The 16,334-nt window shown below is 45.8% G+C and overlaps 1 protein-coding gene across 1 annotated transcript in view; it reads left to right on the forward strand.

The window, feature by feature from the left end:
* The first annotated feature begins 3,878 nt into the window (after positions 1-3,878).
* arhgap35a (Rho GTPase activating protein 35a) overlaps positions 3,879-16,334 on the forward strand; it is a 68,213-nt gene continuing 55,757 nt past the window's right edge. The window contains exon 1 of the mRNA XM_061217329.1: positions 3,879-4,546. The gene's annotated coding sequence lies outside the window, so the exon portion shown is untranslated. The remainder of the gene's footprint in view (positions 4,547-16,334) is intronic.

The following is a 16,334-nucleotide window of genomic DNA, read 5'->3' on the forward strand; positions in this document are numbered from 1 at the left end:
CATCATAATCATGCGTTCAAATCCACTTGTTGTTAGTCATACTACTGTTTTTAACAACAACATAATAATAATGATGATATTACGGGCTGTCATAATAAGATGAAAAAGAGGAAGATGTTAATTCCTGTTTTATTGATTTGTTTTGTTAGTCAATTGAACCGAGTGCAAGGTTACATGTTACCGCTCTCCACTTTAGAGACACATCGCTTTTGCGCTAAGGAAAAGGCGACAAGAAGACATGACAAGAAAGCAATAATTGTGACGACTCTGCACAAAACCTGCAGGAAAACATTATCTCCAGTTTCATCTCTTTGGGTCAATTGAGGAAAATATTTGCTTCCTGAAAAGGGATATGGCACAGTTAAAAAAAAAAGACTTTCATGATAATAAAGTCCTGCTCTTAACTCTCCCCATCTGGATCTCTCCATTTCCCTCGGGGATACCTCACTGACAGCATCACCCTGTGCAAGGAACCTCGGCATGGTGGTGGACAGCAGACTGTCCCTCTCCAAGAACATTGCGGTGGCAACCTGGTCAGAACATCCAGAGAATCCGGCTCTTTCTCGCCCCCTCCTCGACCCAGCTCCTGGTCCAAGCAATGGTTTTGTCCCACCTGGACGACTGTAACTCTCCCCTGGCTGGCTTCCCAGCATCCGCCATCAGAGACCCCAAACTTATCCAGAACGCAACAGCTTGTCTGGTCTTCAACCTTCCCAAACACTCGCATGTCACCCCCCTGCTTACTTCCCGCCACTGGATGCCTTTCATGGCTTGCATCAAATTCAAAACTTTGGTGCTATCCTCCAAGCAGTTAAGGGGTCAGCCCCAGCTTACCTCCAAAAAAGCATGAGACCCTACACGCCTGCCAGACCTCTTTGTTAGGCCACCACAGGCACCTCCCCCTCTCCAAACTTCCATCTCCCACTCACGACTACTGTCTGTTCTGGCTCCACGGTGGTGGAACGAACTCCCCGTGGAGGTTAGAACAGCAGAATCTCTTGCCATCTTCAAGCGCAGACTGAAGATGAACCTCTTCAAGCTGCACCTGTCCCCGTCCCTCTCTACCTCCCTGTAAACCTTAATTGTGTTATTTACTTGTGTATTAGGATGATACCTTTGCTAGTTTTGTTTGGCAAGGTAAGCAGTTCATTTTTATTTTATTTTTAATTTGCGTGTTGTGGTATTACGAAGTATTAAAATAATAATAATAATAATAATAATAATAATAATAATTATAAAATACGATGATCAAATAGGCCCTGGTCCTTATCTTTGTTGTGCAGGTAGCAGTTGAAATTGTACTTCCCTCTAGGGTCTTTCAGCGCACTTCTCCCTGGTCATGGGTATGCACTTTGCACTTTGTTGTATGTCGCTCTGGATAAGAGCGTCTGCCAAATGCCATTAATGTAATAATATCTGCTGAATATTGCGGCATTACACAACTAACTAATGTAAATACATAAAAATTACATAGCAGCAGACTACCCGGAAAATAGTGAAAACACTCCCCTGCCAAAACCCCCAAAAAGTATAATAAACAACTAAACAAGTATAATGGAAGGTCAGAGTGTTTTCATTACATCACACACATTTCCACAAGAGAGAAAACATGCATTGGAGTCAGGGTGCAGCATTTGTTTACTGGTCTAGCTGGAAGCAGACCCAATTCAGAACATTATCCAGACGGCCTGGATAGCTCCTCTGTGTTCTGGGTGGTTGGGGGTGGGTCCGGCGGGGGAGGGGGGTGAGTAGAAAGAATAAACGGGCCCCTGGGGACCCTGGGACATTTGACAGCAGTGGGATAGCGAGAGGAAACCAAACTGCAAGGACAGCCTTCTTGTTCTTTGCCCAGTTTGACACATTTTTTACGGCTCTGGCTTGGCATCTTGAGGGTGAAGCGGACAAAACCACTGGGGCAGCTGCGTCTTGTGTGAATAGTGAAACTGGAAGGGGCAGATCATCGTAGATGAATGTATGGTGAAATAACTGCACTCCTGGGTGTCCAGCCGTAATGTTCATAGTTGATAGTTCTTCATTTTTATGACCTTGGGACCCCAGTAAAAAAATTCACTGCCCTCTTGCGGTTAGTCGTAGGCTCTTAACGGTGTAAACATAGGAATTTAACACTGAATTAGTATTTCTTAAATAGACTGTATAGTATAATTAGTAAATAAGATCATTCTTACAAGGGTAATAATTTTAAGGCAAAATGGTGTGAAAGCAAGAAACAAGTTGGTGAAAACATAGACTGTAAAAACAAATGAGAAGTTTTTAAGAAGCAAAAACATGAACTTGACTTGAAGTAACGTGTCTACCAATCCAGCTTGCTGGAATGCGACTATGTTATTAATCATTAACCGTCTATTGCTGCCAATTTAAAATACCATTTTCATGATCAAATACAACCCATCTCATAAATTAAAAACTAAGGTGTGTGGTGCAGACACACAGGGCCAAGACAGGAAGTGAATGCTTCCACCAGCGCCTCGCCTACGGTGCAATAAATGAGGGAAAATGCAAAAGAGCCACAGATTAAACTGAAACTTTGACCCACTCTCTAATCTTGCACTGTGCAATCCAGGTCAAACGCTTAGCCCAACGCTACTGCCTTTCAGAAACTGAAAATCAATGCGGAAGGCACACTGCAGTGCTCTATTGCAGTTGGGGGCAGTATGTGGAGTGGCAGTGGATAGGATACTGAACTCTAGACTAGAGGGCCACGGGGCTGAAATACTTGATAAGGCACTATTCTGCCACTTCTGCATTGAGCAGCCTCCCTTTTCCTGGCACTTCAAACATATTGCAGAATTTACAAATGGAGCAGCAGGACACCTTGCATAAGAAAAAAAGAAAGAAAAGAAATGTGACAAAAGATGCCAGCTGGCTATGTTTTATATTTCTATTTTTTATATTTCCCCTCCACTTTCAGTTTATAAATCACAGCCGGTAAAATAGGGGCCAGAAGTTTTGGGCCTGCTGTCAGTACTGTTGGACTGACGGCGATACAGTGACATTTTGATATTTTGCAGGCAACTGGGTTAGGTAAAGTCTGTTGTATTAAATAAAGAATTGTTGCATGAAAAACTTTCCAAGTCACCAAACATCTTTTAAAGCTGCTACACAATAATTAGCCAGCCAGCTTTCCACACACATTGCTGGAGTTTCCATCATATTCTAAATGTCTAAAGGTCATTAGTATTAATAGTTATGTGTACTGAAGGAAAATATTACTTCTTTAAAGTACCCATTTAAATGTTGCCACCCATTTCACTGCACTAACATGAGTCAAGAAAATAGAACTCAAGTCCTTCATGAGTCAAAGGTTGGTGCATAGCCTAATGCGTATGAAAAGAAAAGTAAAACTGGGAATAATTAGGCCCGCATAGGTCCAGGACTGCTGTGGTTTTATAGGTGAGCAAAACGTTGACGAGGTGAACAATAAGGAGGAACTTTTCTTTGTTATCAATAGAGCCATAATATAAATACAAACTATTTTAAATTGTAATATATGTGCCCACGTTCTGTCTTGAAATAGGACAGTGTAACCCGATGCAAACCAATATCAATCAGTTGGCTATTTCCGCTCGGTAAATGTTAAATGTTTACAATTCAAGTTAACATCACTTCATAAAGTGCTAGAAAAACATTGATTGTTAGAAAAACAACTGCCTGTTTTGGGGTAATATCCTTTTGGAATTTATTTTTCAAATGTTCAGTATATCTAAGGTTCATTCTGGACGTTTGCATAGATTTCCGGACGTTTGCATATATTTCCATACGTTATTTGGTTCCCGTTAACACGAGCCGTGTATATTGTTTTGTGAGTGTGTGTTGCAATGGTGTCCATGCGCCACTGGGCGAGTCTCCGCGGTCGTTGTATCTCTCCCTTTTTTCTCTCGGAATAGGAGGAGAGAGAACTGGGTTTGGGAGAAGCCGCCATTATTGGGAGCAGGGGGAAAAAAACACACTTGCACACACGTACACGCAGTCTCAAGTCTAACGCGCGTATTTGAGATAAAACATTTAAAGGTGGAATTGTTCACCGACGAAACAATTGCACCTAAATTTTGAATCAAGTGCCGTGAATGTATGCGGGCAACTATGCATATTATGAGTACAACAAAGGAAATAATTGGTCAAAAAACAACGTGGTGAGCCCAGAGGAAGACTGTGAAACAAGCCGTTTTAACGCCCCCTCCTTTCTTACAGGAAAAAAATCCAGTGGACGAGCCATTTGAGGTCCTGAAGGATTTTTTTGTGTTGTTTTTTTGTTTTGTTTAAACGCTACGAAGAGGAACAAGAAGCAAAAATGGTACTCAAAACTTCACTCTCATGAAAAATGGAGACTTAATAGAAAAACATAATCTTATCAATCATCCGAACGAAAAAAGGAAATACAGATTATCGTGTGACTGTTGGAGGTGTATTATTTTTTCTTCATCTCTTTATTAATTTATTTATCGAGCCGGTCGGGGCTGCTGCCTGTGCGAGAGAACAGCAGAGAAAGGACAGAGCGAAGAGGCAGAGAAAGGAGGGTAATGCTATGGTATGTATCCGTCTTTTTGCTCTCGATTTAATTAATGGGAATAAAACAAGGAAATTCTGACATGTTGATAGAAAGGAATTAAAACTAGGCTAGTCTCTGGTGTCGCGTACTGTAAACTGTCCGTCTGGGTGGTTTAAGTGGTAATGTTTGGACTGAACGAGGTAGCCTAGCTAATAAAAAGTGAATCTCATAGCCTACATTGACAAGAAAAAATGTGCAGCGAAGGGGTCTGCAATATCATTCCGTGGACTAGAGGCCTGGTGCGGCTTAGGGTTTTATTTTTTTCTTGCGTAAAGAAAAAATCCGTAATTAAACTGGAATGTTTTAGTTCTATAATTTGTCATAGCGACTTGCCTGCATTTAGCAGACAATGCCATGTTAGTATTTAGGTTTTAAAGGGTCGTTATTTTCTCTATCCTTGGTTGGTTAATATCACGAGAAGTAGAATTGTGGGGGGTGGGGGGCGCTTGTCATTATTTCAGTTTGAGATAATTATCAATGTAACAATTGCCCATTCCCTTAATTGCCCCCATTTCGGCCTATCAAACCTACGCGTGTCATGAGTGTTTTGTTGCAGATATTTTTAAACATCTGCAGTTGGTTTAAATAAAATATTGGTGGTCATTGTGTACTGTTTGACCTAAAGGGCATTGTTTTTCCCTGTTAAGAGAGAACTCGGAAAATCTACAGGCCCACGATTAGCCTAGATAGTTTTTGTTGTTTGAGCACAATTGTGATTATTTTTTATTTATGAGTTTAGATGAAAATAGGCTATTTATGACGACCCGTTAGTTATGTAAACGTTACTTTGATATAAAATTAGTTTTGTTTCTGTAAAAGTGAAATCGCTCAATGTCACTTGTGTCGATTAAGGCAATCACAGACTGTCTGTCCTAATTGATGCCTAATTAGACAAACGAAGAATACATATAAAGTCGACGTAAAGCAAAGCTGCAGTGCATTGGAGTGGCCTGATTGAATTAGTTGACAATCATACTATCGAACATACACACCCAAAATTACCGCGGCTGCCTCCTCGCCCATCGAGAGAAAAAAAGGAGGAGGGGGGGAGTTTTTTTTTTTTTTCTCTTCTCGCTGTTCTGTCGGTCATGGTATAAACCGCAGGCCGAGCGGTAAGGGCAGGGTGTTGTGCATGTTTCTGTTCAGTCGAGATGTTTCATATGCGTTTATTTCCCTTTCGCGGCACACACGGGATTTAGGCCTACAGCAACATAGCCAAATCGACAGATAAACGTGATGATTACACACGGGGCCCCCTCAAATATGTCGGCTAATAAATTATTTATTTTTAAAACCCGCATGATCCGAAAACGACCATTCTCTCGGAAGCGGATGTAGAGATTTCGTCGTTTAGGCTACCTCGTGTTTTCTAGTGAGTTTTTTTTTTTTTTTTTTTTTTTACCCATTTGCCATTGTTGCGAGCTAAAATGGAGCACAGGAACAAACGCACGTTTTGCATGTTAAATTTTGACCCCCACGTCGTTTCGTTGCACACTCCACTCCCTGTTGTTTGTGCGGTCTTAGCCGAGGCTACGTTGCAATTTAAACCAGGGCTAACTAACGATATCGCCGATTATTTGCAACCAAATCTAATCGAAAGACAAATGGATATTGCCGCGGTTTTACCCCGTTGGATCATTTACAAAATGTATGAATTGGCACACTTTAAAGAGGCACCGTGCCAATGAGATTCTCGAGCCTGCATTGTGACCACTCCTTGGGTTGAAGGAAGTGACCATCTCTAAATCTGCATAACTTAATACAGTGGTAGTCCAGAGTCTTTTGCGCAGCCGTTAGGCCAATTCATATTTCGGGAAAAGGGCAGCTATTTTAATTTTTCAAGCGTTTTCCGTGTTGACCGACTGCAGTGTTTTGGCGACAGCCCCCGCTATGTTAATAATGCCATGGTTTGTTTTTTCGCTTGTGTTGATTCCCGTCAGTATTTGTTGACATATACTTATAGGTCTTGCGCGACAGTAAAGCTGTCATGCTTGGTGATCTGTACGTAGCCCGCAACAAACACTTGCTTGTTGCTAATATACAATCTAAATGTCATTAACCCCCCCCCCCCGTTTATTGTTCGTTTATTAAAATTGCCAATGTAGTTGGAAGCAAAACTATTTTGTGCATGCTGTCCATTTAAGATGGACTTTCAATAAATGAGCCCGCTTTGGTTGTGTCAATAGTTGGTTAGTTACATTGGTAGTTTCGGATGGTTCAAAGTTAGATTTTTTTTTAAACTAATAAGTAGCCTTTCTGAATAACATTATATTCAAGAAGAGGATGCTCTTCGGTCCAAGGGCCGCTACAATAGTTTTTTTGATTTGGACATTGCGTTTATTTTCACTGTAGCTTGGTGAAGTCTGTCGAAATGAGTCTGTACGACCGCAGTCCAGCCTGTCAAAAGTTTATCAAGTCAGGGATTGATGGGGTGGGGAAAAGTGCCCTTTAATTGAACCTTACCTTGTAGCGAATATTCTTTTGTGCGTAATATCATACAGTTAGCGTCTCATTTGACATGGATGGCTTGGTATTTTTCAGAAATGTTGTTAAATGTCCAGGATGTTAAAATGGGTAGTTTGGCCAGTCTGGCCTCCCAGGGACCCTGCAATTGCTAATTTGTGGAGAAAAGAGGCATCTCTGTCTAATTATTCATTCCCATGTGAACTTTGCTCGACAAAGGAAGTGCAGTAAACACAACATCTCACAGCTGTTGGATGTAAGCAGAATTCTGCTGAATGTAGCCAAACTGGTTACTACCCTTTGAACAGTCGCAGAGGGCGTGATGTTTAATACGATTCAGGATTTTGGACCGTCATGAATTATGCGCTACACCGGTCGCAATGCCTTTGCTAAGCGGTTGGTACGGTTCTTTATTCTCAGTTTAAGACGCAGGGTTCGTGTTATGGTTCACGCTGCGTCCAATCCCCTGACTCACCAGGAATGAGGGGTTGATGCAGGCGCTTGGTGCCAAAACGGCCTATTGTCTTTCACAATGTGTGACAGAGCTGCTCGCAATCCGTTTCAGACGACTGCTGGAAAGCCACCTTTCAGGTATTCTCCGAAATGTCAGCAGTTGCCGCGCAGGCGGTTTGTCACTTTAAGGTGCTAGTGCAGCTCCCGGGGCGATGAAAGGAGGTGGTGGCAGCTGCTCTCGCTGTGCGAGGAGGAGAGGAGGAGGCCTGGATCCCTCCGTCCGTCAGGCACCGTCTGCAGAGGAGGCCCCGGGAACGTGACCCGTCTCTCGGGTGAAGGCCCGGCGGTTGCGATGATCTCTGCGTCTCAAAGAAAAGAAAAAAAAAACATGGCTAGCCCCCCCCCCCCCCTCCTTCCCCCATCGGATATGACGTCGACCGGAAACGGATTGCGGGGAACGTGTCTTCTCTGCCAAGCGTGCTGAGCCTGTGCTCAAAATGTGCCCCCTCGTCATGCAGCTTTTTGGCTGTTCCTTTAATGAAGGTGCCCGAGCCAAACATGGCTGGGCCCCCCACCCCCACCCCCCCCCCCCCCCCCTCGCAGATGGTAGAATTTCAGTGGATGGCCCCACCCTGCCCAAATCCTCACGTGCCTCTGAGTCTGACCAGGATGCTACGCGCACAAATGCTCTGGATGAGAGCCCCATTCGGCCGACCCTCTGCCTGGCCTTGAGGATGCAGTCCACTGCGGGTTGACCACACTGCGTCGTCTTGGTTACCCCCACCCAGAATGTGGTCGTTCGGTCAAGTGACTTGTGATGCTAAGAAAAGCTTGCGTGGATCATGCATTCAAATATGTATTCAAACAAAAACAATGGCGTAAAATCCCTGTTTATTATTTATTATTATTATTCTTCTTCAAGGAGAGTAATTACCCATATATTTTCCTGTCTTGGTGTGTAAGTTGATGACATCACTGCAGTGACTCATCGTTTATATGAAATAAAGATCTGTAGACTGCAGTGGGCTGACAGTGCCCTTCAAATATCACATCTTGGAGTATGGATTATTTGAATCTCAAATGCATGACGATGCACATCTGCAATATTCAGTTTTATTTGTGACAGGCCGTCGCTTCAAGTGCAATGTTTTTTGGAATAATGGCAGTTGTGGTTTGGCCTGTTTGGTTTCATGTCCTCGATGCCTTGGATTCAGTGAAAGGAAGAATGAATAGATTGAATAAAAGTATGTTGCGTTCTGTGGTGGACGCGGTACGTTACCCTGTCAGTCGACCCTGTTCAGGTGTGTGCTTTCTAAATGGGGTCTGAATAGGGACACTTGCATTCTGGAGCCTCACACGGAAGCCTCATGCTCAGGGCGTGTGTGTGTGTGCGTGTGCGTGTGCGTGTGCGTGTGCGTGTGCGCGTGCGCGTGCGCGCGCGTCTATGCAGAGGGATAGACATACATGACCCAGTCGCTCCTGAAACGGATAAATGTGTTGTTTTCACACGCTCCCTGTGCATGTACACACCAGTGCATAGCCGTAGCTCAGTTGTCCTCCAGGAAGACGGGCGGGTGTGTGCTGCAGACGCAGGCTGTGTCTGTCTGTCTTTCTAGGATCAGCTTTGTCTTCACACTTGTCATGGAGAAGGTCGGGATATGGACAGGAGGAATCTGATCCTGGATCAGTGCTTCTAGCCCGGAGTGCTTTATGAATATGGACCCTGACCTCAGCCTGTCACAGCGTTGAGATGGCATTCCAGGGCAGTGATTGGTATTGTGCATTATAATTGGACAGCTCCGAGGTGCCTCTGCTTTGATAAAGCAATGCTCAAACACCATTGGTCGTTCCATTATGTATAATTATTCTTGATACGAATTGCAAAGAGTTGGGGGTTCCACAGAGTCCTGGACAACACTAGTCACCCCTCAGTTAAAATGTTAAAATAATGCCCCCCCCTCACTGTCTGAGCATTCTGGCACAAAATGGCTGCTGTGCATCACCAAGTCATGTATTACACGTTCGTAGTGGCTAAGATGAATTTACCATTCTTCAGTGAGAACCAATGGTGCTATATACTTGTAGTCTGTTTGAGTCTCATTTATAGGGGTAGGCCTAGCCTTCTGCCCTCTACTATTTAGTGTGATGGAGCACACTTCACAAAGTCCTGACCTCCATATTTGTGGTGGAACCTTGAAGAGCAAATTTATCAGCTATGAGGAAGTTATGTAATTCCCAAGAGTGATGATGGTCATGTGATTGCTTTTTCCCTCCTGGCTTTGGATGCGGGTCTTTGTCCTGACCAGGGCCTATTATTCATAAATCGACCCTTGGAATCATAAATGGGATCCTGAATCAGTTTAGCCTTTAGCTCTGGAATGTATGGAATTGGGAGATGAGTTGGGCACACACAACAACACGGAATATCGGTGTAGGTTTCTTCTTGGGGAAGCCGTACGATTGGGTTTGGAGGATTCGGATAGTGGCGTTGGACGCGCTCTCTGCCCCAGTTCAGGCGGAGGAATGTGGCGGCGCTCTGAAGAGCATGTGAGTCCACTACAGAAAGTGATGTCATCCCCTCCCCGGACAGGAGTGTGATTTGTTCCCTGTTCTGGGGACCTGGGCGGTTTGGCTCGGTGAGCTAATCGTATTTCTTGTCAGGGGGTTTTGTGCTGCCCGGTTGCGAGGGCCCGAGTTTGACTCCCTGCCTGTTTTTTTTAGCTCCGGTTACGTACGCAATCTGCCGTTTTCCCGCTCCGGTTACGTACAAAAGCCGAGTTTATTTCGCTCCAGTTACGTACAAAAGCTTCTCTCTCTTCGCTCCGGTTGCGTACGCAAGATGCTGTTTTTTCACTCTGGTCATGTACGCAAGATGCTGTCTATTTTGTTCTGGTTACGTACGCTAGCTGCTGTTTTGTTCGCTCCGGTTACGTACGCAAGCTTCTGTGTTTTCACTCCGGTTACGTAAGGTTACGTCTGGCCTGGCGTTGGCTTGTATATTTCCGTGTGGGGCCAGAGACGAACACGTCGTGGTGCTGCAGAGAGAGGCCGTTGCTCAACCTTAAAATTCCTCGAGCCTGGGACATGGTGCCCTTTGCCTCTGTGGGGCGGAGCTAATGACTGGCTGTTGTCTTGTGTGGCTACTGGCCTCAAGAATCTATAATGTCCAGATTTCCGATCTTTGTTCTGATCAAATGAGGTGGTGACCCGTTCTATTTGCTCCTATATTTAATTGTCACAAAGAAATTCTCATTAGGAATAGATGGTTTGTATTCGCAGGTTTTTTTTGTATTTCCTGCGGAGAGGAATACAAAAGTTAGATTTGAATTGGAAGCCTGTGTTTAATAAAGCAAGGAACCAATTATAGCAGCTTTAGAATTTAGTGGACAGATTATGTGGCTGCACCTTGAATGGTGGCCTTGTTTGAAACGGGATTAAAAGGGAAAACCACATTCTGTAACGAGCAAGTTTCAGTTTCCATCAGGCGTTTGTCGTCAGCAGAGTGTCAGAGCCGCTGGACGGGCCGTGCCGGGGCGGGCGGGGGGACACGGGGCTTTTCCCGAACCGCGGAGCCTGTCCCCCCCTCCCTCCGGCTGCCGGCAGGGCGCTGCTAACGCCCCTCCTGGTGGACTTTGTCCCCCGTTTGCCATTTTGAAAGTGGCCCGTGGATAAAATCGATGAGGCAGAGTGGTTACGAGCAAGCCAGCCAGTGGCGGTAACTGAAACCAGAGTTCAGACACGCACACACACACACACACACACACACGTACACACACATACATGCACGCACACAGATGAGCTGGTATGCGCTGTCAGCTGAGGTCATGTGGCCGCAGTGTATCTTTACAGAGGAAGAGGGGGGAGGGGTATTGCAGGTTCTTGAATGAGTTCATCATGGGTTAGATATTTTCACGGGAGGGGGGCTGCTCGGATATAAACAGTTTGACTCGGCGTTGGGCGCATAGTGGATATCATTGTCCCTGAACCCACACGATTTCCCAACCCTGTGCTTTCTGATACGGGGCCGCGGTGTGATGTGTGCCGGGTGGGTGAGAAGGTGGAGAGGACGGTGGGTCTCCCCTGTTGGTGGGTCTCCCCTGTTTCGCGGGAGGATCGGGGCTGAGCCCTGCCCTCAGCTTGCTGCAGTGCTGCTGTGGATTCGATTGCACCGGAGGGAGGGAGGGAGGGAGGGAGGAGGGCTGAGGCAGAAGAGAAAGGGAGTGTGTGAGAGAGAGAGAGGGAGAGAGAGAGAGAGAGGGATGCATGCTGGTCTGCTGCAAGCAGTCGTGGTGAAGTCCCATGCTGATTTCACTGCAGGGCTTGCTCACCGTTGCAGTGACGTAATGGGATGTTCATCACTGGCCTGTGGTAGTTGCCATTTGCACTTTGCCATTGATGTGTCTCTGTGTGTGGACACACATATAATTATTTCTGTATATACCCCTGCCTATATATGTGTGTATTTGTGTGTGTAGCGTTACGGTTTGAGAAATGGGCTTGCTTCTCAAAGGGTTCAAATCCTCCTGGGACTCTGCCATTGTACTGAACGTTGAGCTGTAAGGTATACAGTTTTGCTCGTACAGCTGAAAGGTGACGGCGTATTAACATGCTTGTAGTTTTTACAGCTCTTCATAATTCACTGCGTTTACACCGCCGTTATTGTTGTAAACGCTTCAGACTTGAATTCCTCTGGTCATGCTGCTGCCACCTGTAATTGAATAAAAAGTGTTGCTGCTGCATTAGGACCAGGGGTGTGACAAATCATCACTTTTTGTAAACGGTTACCATCCCATGCTGATAACCGCTAGGGGTCGTATCTTATTTAATATTTTTTTTTAATTTTTTTTATCTAAAACAAATTTGGAGTAGCCTACTGATTTTTTTTTTTGTTGTTGTTGCATTTTCAAGCTTTATTTTGGGCCATCTTACAATAGTTTCATTAAAATGTCAGCATTGTGAGTCAGATAATAGCCTAATTGCCAAATTAAGGATTTACATTTACACAGATGTCCAGTCTTCAATATCCAACATGATAGGCTGCTGGTCATCCTCAATTTTAGAAATGGTGAAACTACACAGTCCTGGAAAATGTAGTTAAGCCATTTCAGGCCAACATTAGATATATAGAACACAACACTTCATAAAGTTTCGGTTTCCCATTCACATGTTTAACCATTCACGCCCATAATTATGACGCCCTGTATGAAGGACTCTCCACACGGTAGTAAGCACGGCCCTTTTCAGCTGCACTGACAGACACTGCAGGTGCAAGAGTAGCCAGTGATATGCTGTTTAGTTATTTCGGTGTGACAGTTTAATAGTGAGACTCACCGCTGACAATTCCTTCCTCTCTGTGGTGGGCAGAGATGGGCATATTTCTGCTGGCCTGTCTGCCCATTGGCTGCCGTGGGCTTCCCCCAGGTGGAGGCTACATATTCCATTCCCTGTTACCACCAATGACTGTTTGTGCTGAATGGCTGAACACCGTTCGTTTTCCTTACTGCAGTCTCTCCGAAGCGGTGGCTAGCTCGGTCAGTGTTTTCGCCAGCATGTTGCCACATTTGACTGCTTGATTAGTGCAGACTGTGCACTGCAGCTGCAGTGTAATGCGGTTTCCATAGAAACTCCCTCTATCAGGGAGGAGGGGGGTGGTGTGTGTGTGTGCCCAGTGCATCTTGGGAGAGTGATTGGAGGAGATAGGAATGTACAAAGAAATTTTGCATTTTTAACATGTACATTCTATTGTTTTATTTAAAATGTGGGACACAGCCTTTCCTTGATGGACATGGAATAAAAATCTAAATGCTGGCCTGTTTCTCATGTTTCACATGCAGCCACTCTAAGTATCAGTGGAACAAGTCATTAAACTCGGTTTCACCGTACTTTGAAAAGGTAGTGTGTGGCAAACAAAATTACCTTAAGTGGTTAAGGTACATGACAGGGACCCGCAAGATCCCCACAATAAGATCCACACGGCCGTTGGGCACTTGAGCAAGGCCCTTAACCCTGCATTGCTCCAGGGGAGGATTGTCTCCTGCTTAGTCTAATCAGCTGTATGTCACTCTTGATAAGAGCATCTGCCAAATGCCATTAATGTAATGTAATGTAATGCACTTAAATCAATGATATTTGTTCTTATCTTTAGAAAAATCCCAGGAAAGCAATTAATTGGCTAGCTAGCATTGTTAGACTCAAGTCGCATTTGTATTAAAAAGGTGTTGGTGGCAAACCAAAGGGAATGTTCATTTAAAATTGTTCAACAGTCTCTGTTTGCTGCAAACATTCACCATGAACGTTTGCCATCTTGAACACGCGCCTGGTGTTGCCTTTCTTTGGCAAATTGGAACATTTCTCGGCTTCTGTACTGCCACATTAGAGCAAGCACTCCCTTTTTTGATCTACCAGCTAATAGGATCACTTGCACGTCTTTTGATCCCACAATATCGCTTGCGTTGTTCGTGTCACCATGTCACATCCATAAACAGTGGCTGTGCTTTATGAAGAGATGCTTCTCAGTAACGCTTATTAATGTGTGCGCTATAAACACTGTGCTGTTTGGGTGCTATTGAAATAACACTGTCAGTATTTTTATACATTGCAGTATATTATCGGATATCGGCCCAACCCGAGTGAGTGAGTGTGTGTGTGTGACTCAGCATTTTAAAGTGAAAGCTGATTGTCTGGAAGGCAGACAGACAGAGGGAAGCGTGCTGGCAGAAAGGGAAGAGCTGCAACAGAGAGGCTCATGGGAAGACTGATGAGTGGAGGTAACATTTATCAGTTCCACCCACATTTCACAGGATCCCCTGGAGCTTGGTGTCTGTCTGAGTGACTGTGCGTGTGTGCGTGCGCGCGTGCGTGCGTGAGCGTGTGTGTGTGCGCGTGCGTGCGTGCGTGCGCCCGCCCGTGTCACGGTTTCTGCCCGATTGATGGTCCCTTCAGATGGGTTCTCCCGCCTCCTGGATATCTCCGTTGTGATAGGATATTATGCCGTGCCTGTCAAGTCTCTGTTGTTTGACTGGTTGTCTCTCTCTTGGTTGCCGTGGTTGCGGTTGCGTTTATGTAAGAGGTGCAGAAACCTGGTGCTGCTCCCTGCTGTGTGCACCGGGGAGGGAGTGGGTGTGGGGTTCGCCCTGCAGAGAGGAGAATATAGGACCGTTTCTCTCTCGGTTTCTTAACTGTACCTTTGTGTCTGTCTCTCCTTTTCTGACTATCTCCTCCTCCTCCTCCCATTTCTCTCCCCTTCTCTCCCTCCCTCCCTCCCTCTCTCCTCTCAGTAATGTGTTCTCCTCGCTGTGTTTTTGCAGGGTCAGATCGTGCCAGTTCTGGCAGTTGCTCAGGCGTACCTGCGGGACCTGTCACTCAGGCTGGGGAGGTGGGGGCGGGGCTCTGAGAGGGGGACAATGGAACAGCCATTTACCTGGCTGGAGTGCGGAGGCTGGGGGGAAAATCACCACTTTCTCCCCCAAAATATTAATCCGCCTTCACCTGCAGTGTCTGGGGACTGAGTGATCTGATTGGCTGTCATATTTGAGGGTGGACGTGTATTCAGGGAGGCATTGTAAGCCATTAAACAGTGGCAGTTGAATCGGTTGGTTTATTAAGGGGCTCGCTGTTGTATTTCACTGTTGTCCCTTATGCTGGTGTGGTGATGCACACCATTATTGTCTGTAACTCTAGAGCCGACTATTGTCCCTAATGCTAGCACAGTGGTGCAGAGTATTGTCCCTAATGCTAGCATGGTGGTTCAGACTATTGTCCCTAATGCTAGCATGGTGGTTCAGACTATTGTCCCTAATGCTAGCATGGTGGTTCAGACTATTGTCCCTAATGCTAGCACGGTGGTTCAGACTATTGTCCCTAATGCTAGCACAGTAGTGCAGACTATTGTCCTGAATGCTAGCGTGGTGGTTCAGACTATTGTCCCTAATGCTAGCGCAGTAGCGCAGACTATTGTCCCTAATGCTAGCACAGTGGTGCAGACTATTGTCCATAATGCTAGTGCGGTGGTTTAGTCTGTTGTACCTAATGCTAGCGCGGTGGTTCAGTCTGTTGTCTATAATGCTAGCATGGTGGTCTTGGTGAGCGCTGTGTTTGCGCATCAAGCGTACCTGTCTTGTCACTTCTGGAGTTGTTGGTAACACTGTGACCATCGCCATGGATACTGTAAGCACACCTACACCTAGAGAGAAGGAAGAGAGGCACGCTGGCTGATTTTAATTGGGGCCGGCAGCTTTAATGGCGGTCAGATAAACAGGCGGGCGAGGGGAGAGATCGGGAGCGGAGACCTCGGCAGCAGGCTGGCCCCCGGCTGCCCGTTTCTGGGGAAGCGCTGGAGGTTGCGTCAGCTTTTTTTCGCGGTTGCTTGGGAATCTGGATGCGTTCCACCTTGCCGGAGAACAGTGGTGTGTGCTGCCAGGTCCCCGGGCTCCAGGGCTGCCTCAGGCTGGCTGCTGCAGCGGGGCAGTGTCCGCTGGTCCGGCTGAGTGACCGTCTGTCCGTCCGTCCAGCTGCCTGCGCAAAGGGGGGATACACAGAGTGAAATGCACCGGGGTTGCACACCAACACATCCTTGTGTCAACGCACGCACACACACATTCATACATTCAGTCATGCATAAATGCACACGCACACACACACACACACACACACACACACACACACACACACACACACACACACAGCACACTGTCGTGCATATGTACGCACGTGCATGACCTACACACAATGAAATGCAAATGCACATAGGCGTGCTGTCAGGCACAGAGACCCAGGCACGCACAATGATGTGGGCTGAAGGAGGCTGATAAGACCTTTAATGCCGTTTCCTCACAGCGGTGCATTCGCAAGG

Source organism: Conger conger, chromosome 13 (assembly GCF_963514075.1).
Source record: "Conger conger chromosome 13, fConCon1.1, whole genome shotgun sequence".
In the NCBI taxonomy this organism is placed as follows: domain Eukaryota; kingdom Metazoa; phylum Chordata; class Actinopteri; order Anguilliformes; family Congridae; genus Conger; species Conger conger.